Raw genomic sequence first — 16,411 nt, 5'->3', positions numbered from 1 at the left:
TAGCATATATATTGAGTATTAAAACATCTGCTAAAATGGAATACTACTGTAAACAAATATCTCAGGGAGAGATTATAGATGAATGATTACTATTTTCTGTATTCCTTTATTAGCACAGTACTTGGAATAAAGCACGAACTGTATAAATCTGTACATTTATTTTAATACATAATTTTAAATTATTGAAGTGTTCATGACTGCTGGTTTACCTACTAACTATATCTCACTTATTTTATTTTATTTATTTTTAAAAATTATTTTTTTGTCTTTTTGCTTTTTCTAGGGCCACTCCCGCGGCACTTGCAGGCTCCCAGTCTAGGGGTCCAAACGGAGTTGTAGCTGCCGGCCCACGCCAGAGCCACAGCAATGCCAGATCCGAGCCGCATCTGCAACCCACACCACAGCTCACCGCAATGCTGCATCCCCAACCCACTGAGCAAGGCCAGGGATTGAACCCACAACCTCATGGTTGCTAGTCGGATTTGCTAACCACTGCGCCACGACAGGAACTCCACTTGTTTTATATATTTTGTTAAATTAGGTACTTTTTTTCTTCTCTACAGATGGCAAAATGAGAAGTGTTTAACTTAGAGTCAGTGATACTGTTATTAAAACAAAGTTCTGCCTTAAATAATGTCCTAATCTATTCATATTTTATCTAATCATTCAAACAATCTGATACATTAAGTTTAATTTACAGAACTGATACAGAGATCTCTTGAAATTCCAAATCTAACATGTGTAGGCTAGATACTTTTGGGAGCTAATTACGGAGTAATAATAGAAATTGGAGTCATGAAAATTATTATTTTAAAATTGATGTCTTCTATGTCTTTATCACTTGAAATTCATTAATATGTAAAATATAATTTATAGCTATACTTTAATCAAAATATTCAGTGATCTAGAACAACTTGTCTCTCCTGGTTTGTTTCTTTATTTGGAATATGTGTGTATGTTTGGGGAACATGTGTGTCAGGAATCATAAATTATTCTGTAAGTATTTTTATTTTAAATACACATGTATTAATATCAAAGAATGGTTAAAAAAACAATGTACTTCTGCCTAATTAAATTTTTAGTAATGTTAAAGTAATTATTTAAATTCTAATTTAATGAGAGTTACTAAAAAATAAGAAACAAAAAATTTTATGGTGTATTTTGTTGTTTGGTTTATATATTCAATTTCATTAAAAATTTTGAGCAAGAAAACAGAAGTATTCATAAAACTATACTATACTATAAAACTTCTCAGAGGAAAATATAGACTAAACACACTTTGATGTAAAGCAAACCAGTATCTTCTCAGATCTACCTCTTATAATAATGACAATAAAAACAAAAATAAATAAATGGGACCTAATTAAACATAAAAGTGTTTGCACAGCAAATGAAACAATAAACAAAACAAAAAACAGCACAAATATTGGGAGAAAATATTTGCAAATGAAGCAACAGACAAGGGATTAATCTCCAAAATATGCAAACATTTCCTATAGCTCAATATAAAAAATAAAAAGACAACCAAATCAAAAAGTAGGGAGAAAATCCAAATAGACATTTCTCCAAAGAACACATATGGATTACCAAAAAAAATATGAAAAGATGCTTAACATAACTAATTATTAGAGAAATACAAATCAAAACTACTATGAGGTACCACCTTATACCAGCCAGAATGGCCATCATCAAAAAGTCTACAAATAATAAATGCTGGAGAGGGTGTGGAGAAAATGGAACACTCTTACACTGTTAGTGGGAATGTGCATTGGTGCAACCACTATGGAAAACATGGATGTTCCTCAAAAAACTAAAAACAGAATTACCATATGATTGAGCAATCCAATTTCTGGGCATCTACTTAGAGAAAACCATAATTTGGAAGGATGTATGTACCCCAATGTTTATTGCAGCACTATTTACAATAGCCAAGACATGGAAGCTATCTACATGTCCATCAATGAGGAATGGATAAAGGAGATATTGTACATATACAATGGAACATTACTCAGCCATAAAAGAGCATGAAACAGTGCCATTTGCAGCAGCATTTGATCATAAAATCATAAAAATCATAAAATCATAAAAATGAAGTTAGGCATTGAAAGACAAACATCATATGATGTCACCTATACATAAAATCTAAAACAACCAAACGAAAATTATACAAATGAATTTATTTTCACAGCAGTAACAGACTCATAGACTTTGAAAACTTATGGTTACTAAAAGGGACAGGTGAAGGATGCGAGGGATGGACTGGGGCTTTGGGATTGGCATATGCACACTGAGGTATATGTAATGATTGGCCAAGAGTGTCCTGATTTATAGCACAGAGAACTCTATCTAGTATTCTGTGATAATATATTTGGGAAAAGAATCTGAGAGAGAATGGATATGCATATATGTATGACTGGGTCTCTTTGTTGTACAACAGAAATTATGACAGCCTTGCAAATTAGCTGTACTTCAGTAAAACTTGAAAAAAATGGAGTTCCTACTGTGGCACAGTGGGTTAAGAATTCAACTCTCATTTCAGATTCAATCCCTAGCCTGGGAATTTACATATTATGTTGGTGTGGCCATAAAAAACAAAAGTCAGCTTGTGGGGAAAAAACTATGTTGACTTAGATTTATATATATGCCAAACTATAAAATGTCAAGAAAAAGTTGTTAAACATATAAAAATGTCCAATTTATTATGTGTAGACCAACATTCAAAATATATTTGAGAGATACATGTACTGTAAACACATATATGAATTATAATTATAGCTGTTAATAAATAATAATACCTATATTTTAAACAACTATAAGCTATTTTCCTAATGAGACATGTTAAATCTTTCCCCTGACAGTTACATTTTAAATAATTCCATGTTCTTTATATTCCATCATGGATTATAAATTAGGAAAATGTTAAATTTTAAAGAGCACTAACTTTACTTCTCTACAGAGAAACATTTAAAAATATATATTATTTTAATTGTCTTTTAAATGTAATATTATGCACATTTGAAAAAGATTAACCTAGAAGACAGCAAGATGGAAGGCAAAAATATGTGCAAATTCTGTGATCAATTAGTGAAATTTAACTTTGCTGTTCATTTATTTCAATACATTGGCTTAGTTAATATATTAATTATTACTTTATTCTGAGGTTATATATTTTGATGTCTGGCTGGCTATGTTGAGATATCAAACACCACCAAATGAATAAAGTATATTTCTCAGTCCCATTCTCAATTGCCCAAAGTTTATCTTAGCATTTTATATTCTTTGGCTCTTGAGGACATTAGCTTATATAAATACTTCTTTAAGCAATGACATGGGCTGCATCTTGATAAGTAATAATTAGAAATTAAATACTTCTACCCATAAATAATACTGCTATTACCTTTGCTCATCATATTCTTTGTTAGAAACAAGCTATTTGACTATGGCCTAATTTAAATGGATCAGGCCAGTTCAGTTCTTCTCTGTGCCAGGAAGGGGTAGAGAATATGATATATGGATTACCAGCAGTGACATTCCCCCTACCATGTTTTAAGAATTACAGTTACATACTTCAGCTTGTTGGGAATAATATGCTTACTTGAGGAATACAATTTTTTTTGTCTTTTGTCTTTTTGTTGTTGTTGTTGTTGTTTCTATTTCTTGGGCCGCTCCCTCGGCATATGGAGGTTCCCAGGCTAGGGGTTGAATCGGAGCTGTAGCCACCGGCCTACGCCAGAGCCACAGCAACGCGGCATCCGAGCCTCATCTGCAACCTACACCACAGCTCAAGGCAATGCCAGATCGTTAACCCACTGAGCAAGGGCAGGGACCGAACCTGCAACCTCATGGTTCCTAGTCGGATTCGTTAACCACTGCGCCACGACGGGAACTCCAGGAATACAATTTTTTAAGTTAAGTTTTGGGCTAATGGTAACTAAAATTATATATAATGTATTATTTGTTCAAAATGAGAATCTCTTGAAAGTTTCATGACTTCAAAAAGCTAAGAAAAATTTATAAAAACATTTTTCCTGCAGCTTCCATATTGATTTATGGTGGTATTAATTTGACATTTGGCTTTTAAAATTGACAATTAATAATCCTAACATTAAAAAGATAAATGTCTTTCTCTTTTACAATTAAAATAAATCTACGATATTTTTAAAAAATCCAATATATGTTATAGTTATGACAGGAAAATCAGTTTCCAGTCTTTTCCTAAGAAAATTAATTACAATAAAAGTAGCCTTCTAACAGTTTCCTTTTTTTAATAGTCAATCAAAAATTCAATCCAAATGACAGTATTTTATAAGCATAAACATTTGCTAATATCCTATTTTAATTGATTAAAGTATCATTTAATAATGCTCCTAAAAAATCTACAATTTTGAAGTAAATAATTTATCATTACTACATATTAAAAGAAAATCATTTTTACATGTGACAGTATAAAATTAATCATTTCAGCCAATGTTTTCAAAAATAAATTGAACCTATAGTAATTTTCAGTGTGAAGCAGGATGGGTTCATATTCATGCTATTGAAAGCTGTGTATATAATAACAGTCAACTAACATGCATGAAGAATATATTAAAACCAGTTGTCAAATTAACCTTTGCTTTTTTGTTGAGAAAACATTACTATTTGTAGTATGGGGAGGACACCTACTCCTACTTGTTTATAAATTCTCTGAATGACATCTTATGGACATTAGCAATTATCTTTTCTATTACAATTTTAAACTATGTTCTTTTTAGTTTACTTTCAAATACAAGGAGCCTACTTAAGAAAAAATTGTGGCAGTTTAGCTGTTTAGAAGAGTTTTCTGAGAAATATGGACCCCAAATTTTGTTCACACTAGATTACTAAAATATTTCAAAGCTAATAAACACAATTGTATCCCACACATTTTTCATTGCTTGATCCAAAGGGTAATTAAAAAAAAAAGCTTCAATAGAGAAGGGAAATAAGAAGGGATGCAAATAATGATGAGAAGGATGGAAAGAAAAATATAGAAATTTAACATAAGTTACAAATGACTTTTTGTGCTTTATGGGACAGGAAAATGATCTATACAAATTATAGTTATTATATTAATTCCAATATCTATTTAAATTTTAATATGTGCCTTATTATATCTGAAAACTTTTAAATGTGAATCTAGATTAAAATATTGTATATAATTTCTTGGTATGGTAGATTTTTTTGTAGATGATTTTGAATTTTCCCGTGTATATTTTCCTAATCTATCCAAATTTAGGTCCTTCAGCAGAAGATCAATTCATAAATCACTGTACTGAATTTAGTAAAATTTGTAGATATTAGAACAAATTAGGAAAAAAGTAACAAGGTATTGATATTATGAACATTTATTACCATGTTAATCATCTGAAGGTTTTGCAGATCAATGTATAGACATCCCTCAGATGGAAACAAAATTGTTCAAGAAAAACATATTAAGGAAAAAAATGTCTTTGGCCAAATAAAATTTCTAGAATATATTTTTTGTCTTTTTTGTCTTTTCAGGTCCACACTCACAGCACATGGAGGTGCCCAGGCTAAGAGTTGAATGGGAGCTGTAGCTGCCAGCCTAGGCCACAACCACAGCAATGTAGGATCTGATGTGTGTCTGTAACCTACACCACATCTCATGGCAACACCTGATTCTTAACCCACTGAGTGAGGCCAGGTATCAAACTTGCATCTCATGGATGCTAGTCAGATTCATTTTTGCTGAGCCATGATGGGAACTACTAGAATATATGTTTTAAAGGAGTAAAATAAAGCCAATGTGATTTATATTTTCATATGTATTATTGTTTATATTTTGCATTTTACATTTTCATATTTTTTATTTTATATTTCCTCCACTTAAAAATACACTAGAGGAGTTTCCACTGTGGCTCAGTGGGCTAAGGAAAAATCATTGTTTCTGTGGTGATATAGGTTTGAGACACAGCCCAGCCCAGTGGGTTAAGAATCTGGCATTACCAGAGCTGTAGTGTCAGTTGCAGCTGCAGTTCAGTTTTGATCTCTGGCCCTGGAACCTCCATATGCCATGGGTGGAGCCTAAAAAAAATTACACTTGAAAAATATTTTAAAATATAAATATATGTAAAACTTAATAGATCTATCTTATTTTAAAACATTTTATGTTTTCAAGTTTACAAAAATCATTAAAAGCCCAATTTTCCTAGAATTTCTTACTGAACTTTAACAAGCCTGAAATGACTTCCTTCATTAGGATAATCTAAAGTAGTTGAGACATTTGTAGAAACATTTCAAATTATAAACAGCAATGAAGACACTGCAACATCCCTTGTTTCACAGCCATAATGCTACTATCAACTTCTCAATATGGTAAGTGTAGTAGTAAAATTTGGAATCTTGTAAACTTAGCAAAATACAATCTAAATCAAAACAATAAAAAAAATAGTTTTAGAAGTTCCTGTTGTGATTCAGTGGAAATGAATCTGACTAGTATCCATGAGGATTCAGGTTTGACCCCTGACCTCACACAGTGGATTGAGGATCTGGTATTGCCATGAGCTGTGGTGTAGGTTGTAGACACAGCTCAGATCCTGTATTGCTGTGGTGGTGGTGTAGGCCTGCAGCTATAGCTCCAATACAACTGCTACCCTGGGAACCTCCATATGCCATAGAACACCCTAAAAAAGAAAGAAAAAAATTTGTTTTATTTTAAAAAATCTATCTTGAGCCTCTTTGATGTCTTAAATGCATTGTCTTATTTAGCTTTTTAATTGTCTTTTTTAAGATATTTTATTCCAACTTAACAATATTCATAGCAATGATTATACAAGACATATTTAAAGCTATTGTTATTTAAAATTATCTCAGGTAGTCCTCAGTCAAGTGTGAGAATTGATACAACATTTTCTGTCATTTGATTGACATTAGTTTATACCATATCAAATATGAGATCAGGAATGCACAAAGAGGTAATGTAACTTGCCTGATGTCAAACAGCTAGGTTGCGGATTATACACTTGAAATTCTGCTAGGAATCACATAATTATTTTTCATTCTTCACTGGAACCTTAATTAACCATCATGATTTTAAAAAGTGTTTATCTCAATTTCTTTCTCTTTTTTGTTTCTCTCTTCCTCTGTTCTCTTCTTTTATTCCTTTTGTGAGAGTTTATTTCTCACATAGGTAAGTCTGAGTTTGATTTTAGTACTACGGAGTTGTCTAATGGCATGGAATACTTGGAATGTTTAAAATGAAGTGGAAAAAAAAGCATATTTCCCCTGAGTTCAGCTCACAATCTTTGAACACAAATGTCTAAGAGAAACCTTCTGTTAGATAGATAATTATCCTCTTCTGAGTTAGGAAGAGATAATGTAGTCTATTGTATTTTATAGTATGTAGGAGTTTTGCTTTATAAACTCAATACCAACAATAAACAAAGGAAATCAATTTTTATTATTATATTCTTATCCATAAATTTTTAGATTACTCATGAACAAATATATCTATCTTCAACATTATTTTCATAAGTAATAATTAATGTAACTTAGAAAACATTATATCATCTTGGTTTCTGTTGAGAATTAAGTCCTTAAAACTTGTAGCTTTCTAGTCAGGGGAGCTAATTTTCTGTTTTTTCCATAGTAAGCAATAACCTATATATCTGAGAAGCTGCTGTGATTTCATACTGTCTAATATATGTTTTGCTAATTTCAGACTCTGACCTGATCAAATCAAGATATTGTTTTATCAAACTGCTGGATATATTTAGAAATTTAGCAATTGTATTCACTAAATAATACTTAACAATAGCAACAAGACTCCTAGGACACTTTCCTTATTCAATAGGTTTAGGTGAATCATTTGATTTAGCTTGACCTCTTCTCTTCCTATACCACCTAAGGCAGATTCCTAATTTAAAAATACATAGGAGGTAAAATCTTTAGCATCTGGAAGGGAAGGACTGTAGCATCTGGAGCGATGAGAGCTTTTGAACCTCATTTCCCTGTAGGTTCCTGACTTTGCAATTATATTTGAAGGACTTCTCTATTGAATAATAATTCCAGTCAAGGTGATTTTGTCACAGACTTTTTTTTTTTTGATGAAAAGAAAGATCTTGACATGGAGATGTTGCTTTTCTGCAGTATTAGTCTATAATAAAATAAATGCTAATCCTGATTTAAATCATTTTATTCAGTTTAGTTAGGGTGACTTAGTTCTTATTAGGCATTTCACAGGTAATCATTTTCTGATATTTTTAAGTTTCATAACTTTCAAAAGCATAATTTTATCCAATATGTGCCACTACAATACCTTCTGGTGATGTCATCAAACATATAGGGTGGCCATTCATTTAATCCCCTTAATTGATTGCATTCATTTTACAATTATAGAAAAAGTTCATGTAATTTTAAAAAACAATTTCACTGATAAGTGTAAGGTGAGTGTGGAGAAAAAGAGAACTAGCCTGGTGTTCAGGCAAAGATAAGAAAATTTATTAGAGGGAAAAAGGAGAGGGCGACTGACCCTTCTTGTGGGGCCTTCTTATATACCTTCTTATATACCAAGGATGGGAAATTGGATTCCCTGAGGTGGGGAGAAGTTAGTTTATCTGTCACCTGCAGCTGGACTCTGGTGGTCACATATTCATGAGAAAGTCAGAGGTGCTTCATGGTAGGGTGGTCTCATAATCCTGAGAAAACTGGAGGTGTGTGGTGTCCCATGGTGAGGGGGGAAAGGTCTCACAGTCTTTGGAAAGTAGGCACCAGAGGCGAAAATAGGATGTTGCTTGAGCCAGGTGGTCAGTCTCATGGCTCAGCATAAAGAGCCATTTTAACAATGAGCCACCATGTAGCCCCTAACAATGAGTATTCAGGAACAAAAATAAAACAGGAAAAGATGACAGGGAGTATGTAATGTCTCCAAGAGGGATATTAAATAGAAGGGAGAAGTATAAAAAAGAACTTAGAGGATGAAGTAGTCAACCATGTGCATGTCTGGGAAAGAATCCATTGAGAGAAAGGGGAAAACAATTTCAAATAACTTAAAGCAGAAATGTTCTTGATATGTTTGAGAAACACTGAGATTAGTGTTACTTGAAGAGTGAACAAGTGAGAGAGTGGGAGAAATTGAGATGGGGACAAAAAAGCAAAAAATGCACTGGGGGTTTGGGATACAAATGCTATAAAATTTGGTTGTGATGATTGATGTACAACTATAAGTATAATAAAATTCATTGAGTAATTAAAAAAAAAGTCTACTCTAGGATTCTGCAAGGAGTTTGGTTTTCATGTGAGAAGATGTCAAGCAGAGAAGGTACATGATCTCACTGACTCTTGAATGATATCACTCTCACTGTTATGTTAAAAATAAAGTAAATGAATGTGATGGTAAAAAAGCAGGGACATGGTTTAAAAGGAATAATAGCAATTCAAGAAAAAATGGAGTAGTGGTTTGTATGATCAGACCACTCTTGATGGCTTTTTTCTTGCTTTCTGTACATTCCCTGCCCAACTAATTCATGCTCCACCTAAACCCTATCATCTGCCTCCCCTTCCTGTATATTTGCCCCAGGCCCCCAGCTAGTGATTTTTCTAATCAAAGGGGTAGTGTAGGGTTTGCTTCTTTGCTGGTTTATATGGTAACTAATGAGCTAAGCTGAATTCCCCCTGTAAATGGCAATCTCCCCTTCCCACCCCCACTGCCAAATTAAGACTGCCATCATGTCCTGTCTGCCATCTGTCTCATGTGGTGTGGTGTCACAAGGACCTTGCTTCATATGTAGGCTCCCCTGACCATTAGACCTCTAATGTCTTTGTTGCTGTCTCTGGGTCCTTTATTTGGTCTTAAACCTGGGTAAGTACAGGACCTGCAGGCCTGAGAGGCACAGCCCAACACAGATGAGGTACTTAGGATATATGAATTATTGATAAAAAAAAATTTGGTATTAACTGCTGTAAATGAAAATTCAGTCCTTGTCTCCCAGGCCAGACAAGAATAAGGAGGACATGGCTTTGGGAAAAAGGAAAGAGAAATTTATTGATTTGGCAACAAATGAGGAAAATAGCCAACTAACATCTTGAAAACTCTTATCCTGCTTCTGGGAAAACAGGAAGTTACTGGGTCATGAAGCTTTGTGACTCTTCTGCTGAGGCCAGTTGTCTACTGTCCATGACAATATCCTCAGTCACCTTAGTCCTCTGCCTTTGGTTGAGATATATCCTTCTTGATATTTTTACTGCTTTTCTGACTTATGGCCTTGATATTCTGTGGCTAAGATAAGGAAAAACACATAGGGGCAGCAACAATAACCAAATAAATTGATCCATAGGAAGGAATGTAAGTTCTCTAGATGGCAGATCATAGACAGAACAAAATCATTTATTCTGCACAAAGGCCTGATTACACTGAAAGGCCAGTGGAAAGAAAATCCCTCTCTTGGAAGAGGCCACACCCCAAATCACTCACGAGAAGCGGTCTTGATGCAAACAGCAAGAGGATTTTTATTCCAAGCGCGCTGGGGCCCACAGTCATACGCCATGCAGGGGTAGAGGACTGCGGCCCCTAGTGCGGAGTCAGGATAGTTTTTATGGGATTCACAACAAAGCCCAGGGTTCACAGCAAAGCCCACGCTTCACAAACCAATCATTTCAAAATATCACAAACCAATCATTTTAAAACTTCGCGAACCCGTGCTTCGTGGACCAATTAGTTTTAAATTGTTCTGGAGTTACGTGTTTGGGCTTATTCCTGGGAGGGGGAGACATATTGTCGCCAAGAAATGTTTACCAGGATTTTCAGCATTTTATGGCACAGCCGATCTTACTGGGGTCGGTTTAGCAATTAACTTCCCCTCCTTTCATCTTATGCAAGCAGCTTTACAGAAGCCAAACAAGCAGTTAGGGACCCTTCTCCCTGTTATCTCAAGCAGTTTCAAGAAGTTTCATGCCTAGAGGCACATACTCAGGGGCCTGTTTTCTCTTCTTTTTTTTCCTCCACATAGTTTTGTACAGAACAGAAAGCAAGCCCTAAAACAGCAAGAAGTATGGTCTTTTACCTATAGGGAACAGGGTCTGGAATTCGAGGGCATTTAGAGCTTTTTATTAACTTTCTGGGTTCTGGGAGGGTTAGGTCGCATTTTCATCCTTTCAACAGTATGATTGTATTTGCAAAAACTGAATGTGGGGACACATGCAATAAACAGCCATAGAGAAATAAAAGATGAGTCAAAGAGTTTTGGTCTAGAACTAGAATGATGGCATTTCCATTTATGTTGGATTTTTCTTGAAATACCTTATTTGTTGTAATGAAAACAATACTAAGAAAACTGATGGTCAAAATTATTTCCTTTTACTACCTGCAATGGTCTTTGAAATTTTAGCTACACTTTGGAAGTAAGGTATTTTCTCCAAAAGTCTTCTTAAAATATAAATGTTTATTGGGTAAGAAATACAATGAGAAAAAATAAACAAAATACCCCAAAACAAAACAAACAAAAACCCACAAAAAGCAGCATCCATTTAACAAATGACTAGCAGAACAATTTGTAAAAATTAGTGAGTTAGTGAGCTATGATCCGTCTGGATCCTGAGACTTTAAGCTCTAGGAAAACACACAAAGGAGATGTTACAATAAAAATTATGAAATTTATGTTAGGAAAGCTTAGGTGTTCCCATCGTGGCTCAGCAGAAAGGAAACTTACTAGTATCCATGAGAATGAAAATTCGATCCCTGACCTCACTCAGTGGTTTAAGGATCTGGCATTGCTGCAAGCTGTGTTGTAGGTCACAGAAGTGCATCAGATCTGGTGTTTCTGTGGCTGTAGTGTAGGCCAGGGACTATAGCTCCCATTCAACCCTTAGCCTGGGAACTCCACATGGTGCAGGTGAAGCCCTAAAAAGACAAATAACAAACAAAAAACCCCACAGTATTAGGAAAATTTATGATTTATTAAAGGGTAGAAATCCAAAGACTAAGATGGTGTCAACTGGAATGGTGAATGAATTGATTAAAACACATTTTTACTTATTGCAATAATTTGCTTTGAGATATGTGCTCTCAATCTTTTGTAATTAAAGATTGGAAGTAAACAAGAAAATAGAAACTTATTCTACTTCCTTCAAAATAGATGCCATTCATTGCATAACAGTTTATGCTTTCACAGGACGTTTTAAAACATTTATACAGTATTGATATGAACCATGAAATGTTGCTTTACAAATGGACACATCAGATTTAAAGCTTATCTTGTTACTCTAAGAATTCTAGGCACTTAAGATGATTTAGTTCACTATTTCTATGTGATTAAAAAAGAAAATCTGTAATAGTGTACTTTACAATATTTAGTGGTAGAGTCAGCCATACATACATAATATATGACTACATACTTAATTATACTATACTACATCTCCTTAAGTTCTTTCTAAATTCATCATAAAATTCTCTCTGTCCAATTGAGTTATTACCCCATCCCCTTTAGTGTGCATTGTGCTTCTGCATTATACATTAACTAGATCATATTTGAAGACCCAGGAATGCCTATCCACCAAAACCCAACAAAAACAATTTCCTCTTGGCACCACCAAAGTAATTCTTTAGAAGTAACATTCCTTTCTTGCGGAGACCAGCTCAGCAGGATGGGGCTGAAGAATGGGTGCTGTGGAACTTAAGGAAAGAAAGTTAACATAAAATAAGACACAGAGACATTTATCTTAAGGTGGGAACCTGGGGACTCAAGGTCTCAGGGACCAAGAGCCCTGCCTCAAGAAACCACACTGCTTTTATTGTGCTCTTGAAGATTACATCAATGATATAGGGGTTTTTTTTTATTATTTTAAAAGTCACTTAGCTGGTAAATGGTTAAACCTTTTACTCTAAACTGTAGGCATTTAAGAATCATTAGCATTTGAGTTAGCTATCTATGCATAACATTTCAGAGAATCCTCACTGTGCTTCTGAAAATGGCATGCCTATTTTCGGCAACACTGTGTGCCTAGGTTTGCACCTAGGTTCTCTTTTCTAATGCATATTCTGTTAACGACCACTCATAAACCACTTGGTCCTGAGGTTCCTCTTTCTCTTATTCTTTAGAGGACTTATCATGCTTGTGCAAATAGAGTGACAATCTGCACAGGTCCAGCGTGCCTAGACCAATGTATTATGTCCTCATTCAGCTGACCCCATGCATAACACATGCCTTTAGGTCTTTCTTCTTAAGCTTAAGTCATTTACCATTACCGTGACTGTTTCTCAAGCAGGAAGATGGGACAAAGTAAGGAAGGATAAGATGGAGTTTTCAGCAAAGAGGCTAAGAAAATATTATAAAAACATGTCTCACAACACTTTCTCAATATTGTAAGGGGTCAAAATAACCCATTACTTAACTTATTGGATTATGTAAACTGTCAATATTTAATGATTTTGATGAATGGTATTTTATCACATAAGTTAAACATATAATTTTGCTCTGACCTCTAATGAGTAGAACAGTTCTCAGAGCATTCTCTCTCCCAAGATATAATCCTCTGGTTAGCTCATATAATTTTTTAAAATTTTATTTCTTAGATTGGATATCATTTTTTCATTGATATTTACATGGTGTAGCTGACAAGATATGAGGGATACTCACCAGAGGACACCTGGAGTTTATCCCATACTAGGATTTTGTACAGCACAGGCCCATTGCACCCCACTGACTACTTGGTACTCTTCAGTTGTTCCAATGAGTCCTATTGATATTCAGGTTTCATTGCTCAAGTGATGATACAAATTTTTTTTCAAGCTGTTTTACTTAAGACTTGGAGTCTTAAGAGGCACCAGTATATTTCCTAGGCAAGGACATAGAGGATTCCGAGCATGAAATCCAAGGAAATATAGATAACTGATTTTTGATGAATTTGTCTCAAATTAAAAAAAAAAAAACCTGTATGATCTGAACAAATAATTGGTTAGTAAAATTAGAAACTAAATTTCAGTTCCAAGGAACAAGAGAACTTCACTACAACCATTTAATAAATACTGCACATCTGGGGGAATGCAATAGAGAGTGATAACCTAGTACTCTGAGAATGTGGGAAGGAGAAATGGATATGTAAAATAGAAGAACTGACCCAAGAGTAACTCCTTTTGGAACTAAAATCAGAAGCAGGTTGTATCTGATTCACAATGTCCTCAGATCATATATCATATCTGAATCAGGCTACCAAATTAATAATGAGAAATTATGCCTCAATTCTAAGAAGCTCCCTAAAGGATAGTCAACTATAAGAGTACCAGCTGGATTTATGTATAATATTTTTGGAACTTATACTTGCAAATATTTACTTAGGAAGGGAAGTTTTGCCCAGAAATTTTCCAAGAAGGAATTCTTTTGACAATCCCAAATTTGTTTTGCAGGTAGTAAGAGAAAACCAGCTTGACAGAACATCTTTTCAAAATTAAGATCATGACTGAAAAACATGTAGGAAAACTTTCTTCCCTCTCCTTTTGACTTGTGATGTAAATTTTTATCAGGGCTTTCAGGAACTTTTATCTTATTGAGACCACTTCCAATACCCAAGACTGAAAAAAAAAAAAAAAGACAAAAGAGGATTTTTTTTAATTCAAGTAAGAAAACTATGAGATATCTATGTCTATATAGATGTATATTTGTCTGTGTATGTTATAGATATATCTTTACTTCCAAATGGTATTATCAAAGTAATTTTTAAATGAATTCTATTTAAATTGGCTTCAATAAAATTAAGCACTTGTATAAATTCTCATCAAATATTTTCTCTGGCCCTTTCTCTCTTCTTCTGTAACACACATGATGTGAATATTTGTAAAATTAATGTTTTACCAGCTGTCTCTTAGATTCACTTCAGTTCTTTTCATTCTTTTTCTTTATTCTTTTCTGTGTCAGTGATTTCCAAAACTCTGTCTTCCATCTCACTTATTCATTCTTCTGCCTCCAGAGTCCTCCTATTGATTTCTGCATTTTTCATTTCAGATATTTTACTATTCATTTTAGTTTATTTGCTCTTGAAGTTCTACAGCTCTTTATTAAACATTTCTTATAATTTCTAGATCTGTGCCTCCATTATTTTTCTTAGATCTTGGATGATACTTACTATCATCACTCTGATTTTTTTTTCAGGTAGATTGCCTGTCTCTTTTTCATTTAGTTGTTTTTGTGTATTGTTGTCTTGTTCTTTTTTCTGAAATCTAATTCTCTGTCACCTAATATTGTCTAACTTTCTATATTTATGGTCCCCTCGACAGCAGGTATATAGATATAGTACCTGGTGCCAAACCATGGAGTTCTCAAGGGTGATCACAACTCACATGTACCCAGAGAACACACTAGGGTCAGCAGTATCACTCTACCTGTCCCAGGGCTGTGTGGTTGCAAAGGATGGAGTCTGTAAGGAGGTGGAAGTGGTTCATGTTTGACATGAATTATCTCATAATACCTATAATCACAAAACATTGTCTCTTCTAGGAAATTAGAATTTATTTGACTTTTCTTATATAAGTGGCAACAATGATTGAAGCATTCATTGGGTAGAAAATGCTCACTTGAAACTGTCATCCTCTACATTGGCATGAGTTTAAGCCTGGCTTCTCTTTATAGTCTCAAAAGAAGACTGACAAAATCTGGAGGCTATATACTTATTTATTTTTCTGTATATTAAATATTATATAGCTTAACAAACTTGTCCTTCATACAAAAATAAATGTTAATAGACATTCCAGTATTTTCTTACCTCAGAATAATGAATGACTTTGTAGCTACCTGGTGTGCCTTCAGTCAATTTGAAATACTTGCTATAAATAAGAAAATTATTTTTATTATTTTAGTGGTCATTCTTAATTTGTAAAAAATATAACTATAAATTTACCTACCTATTTAAAATAGAAATCTAAAGTTATTCAGTGCTTCCCTTTTCATTTCACACTTTAAGTTCTCATTGAGTATCTTCTCTTGTTTTGTTATGATTCATCCTGTTTGACCTCTTTTGCAAATCTTTTTGTGAATTACAAAATTATTGTTTCATAATCAATATTTAAATATACAAATATGTCTAGCTTCTTATTTTTTTTATCATGTCCCTTCTCTCTGAGTTAAAAATATGGAACACTTCACAAATTTGTGTGTCATCTTTGTGCAGAGGTCATGCAAATCTTCTCCGTATCATTCCAATTTTAGTATATATGATGCTAAAGTAAGAATTAAAGGCTATATATTTCTTTTTCTATCTTCAAACATAAGAGGAAAGGTGACATATGGAAGCTCTCCTAGAACATTATTTTTTTTTCAATTATTATTCAGAGATCCCTAAGTTCTGAATTGTGAATTTGGAATGAGATTTTATAGATTTTGTTTAGCTTATTGCAAAGCACTTATGATGCATTTGTAAACCAAATGATAATTATAAAAACAGA

The 16,411-nt window shown here is 33.8% G+C and overlaps 1 non-coding gene across 1 annotated transcript; it reads right to left on the bottom strand.

Annotated features, from left to right (window-relative positions):
• Positions 1–16,092: 16,092 nt before the first annotated feature.
• On the bottom strand, positions 16,093–16,199 carry LOC125113677 (U6 spliceosomal RNA). The gene has a single exon (XR_007131542.1). It is a non-coding gene; the product is annotated as a U6 spliceosomal RNA (small nuclear RNA).
• Positions 16,200–16,411: the final 212 nt, after the last annotated feature.

The sequence above is a fragment of the Phacochoerus africanus genome, chromosome 13, assembly GCF_016906955.1.
Source record: "Phacochoerus africanus isolate WHEZ1 chromosome 13, ROS_Pafr_v1, whole genome shotgun sequence".
NCBI lineage: Eukaryota > Metazoa > Chordata > Mammalia > Artiodactyla > Suidae > Phacochoerus > Phacochoerus africanus.
The sequence above is the reverse complement of the archived record's forward strand: the minus strand, read 5'-3'. Positions and strand labels throughout refer to the sequence as shown.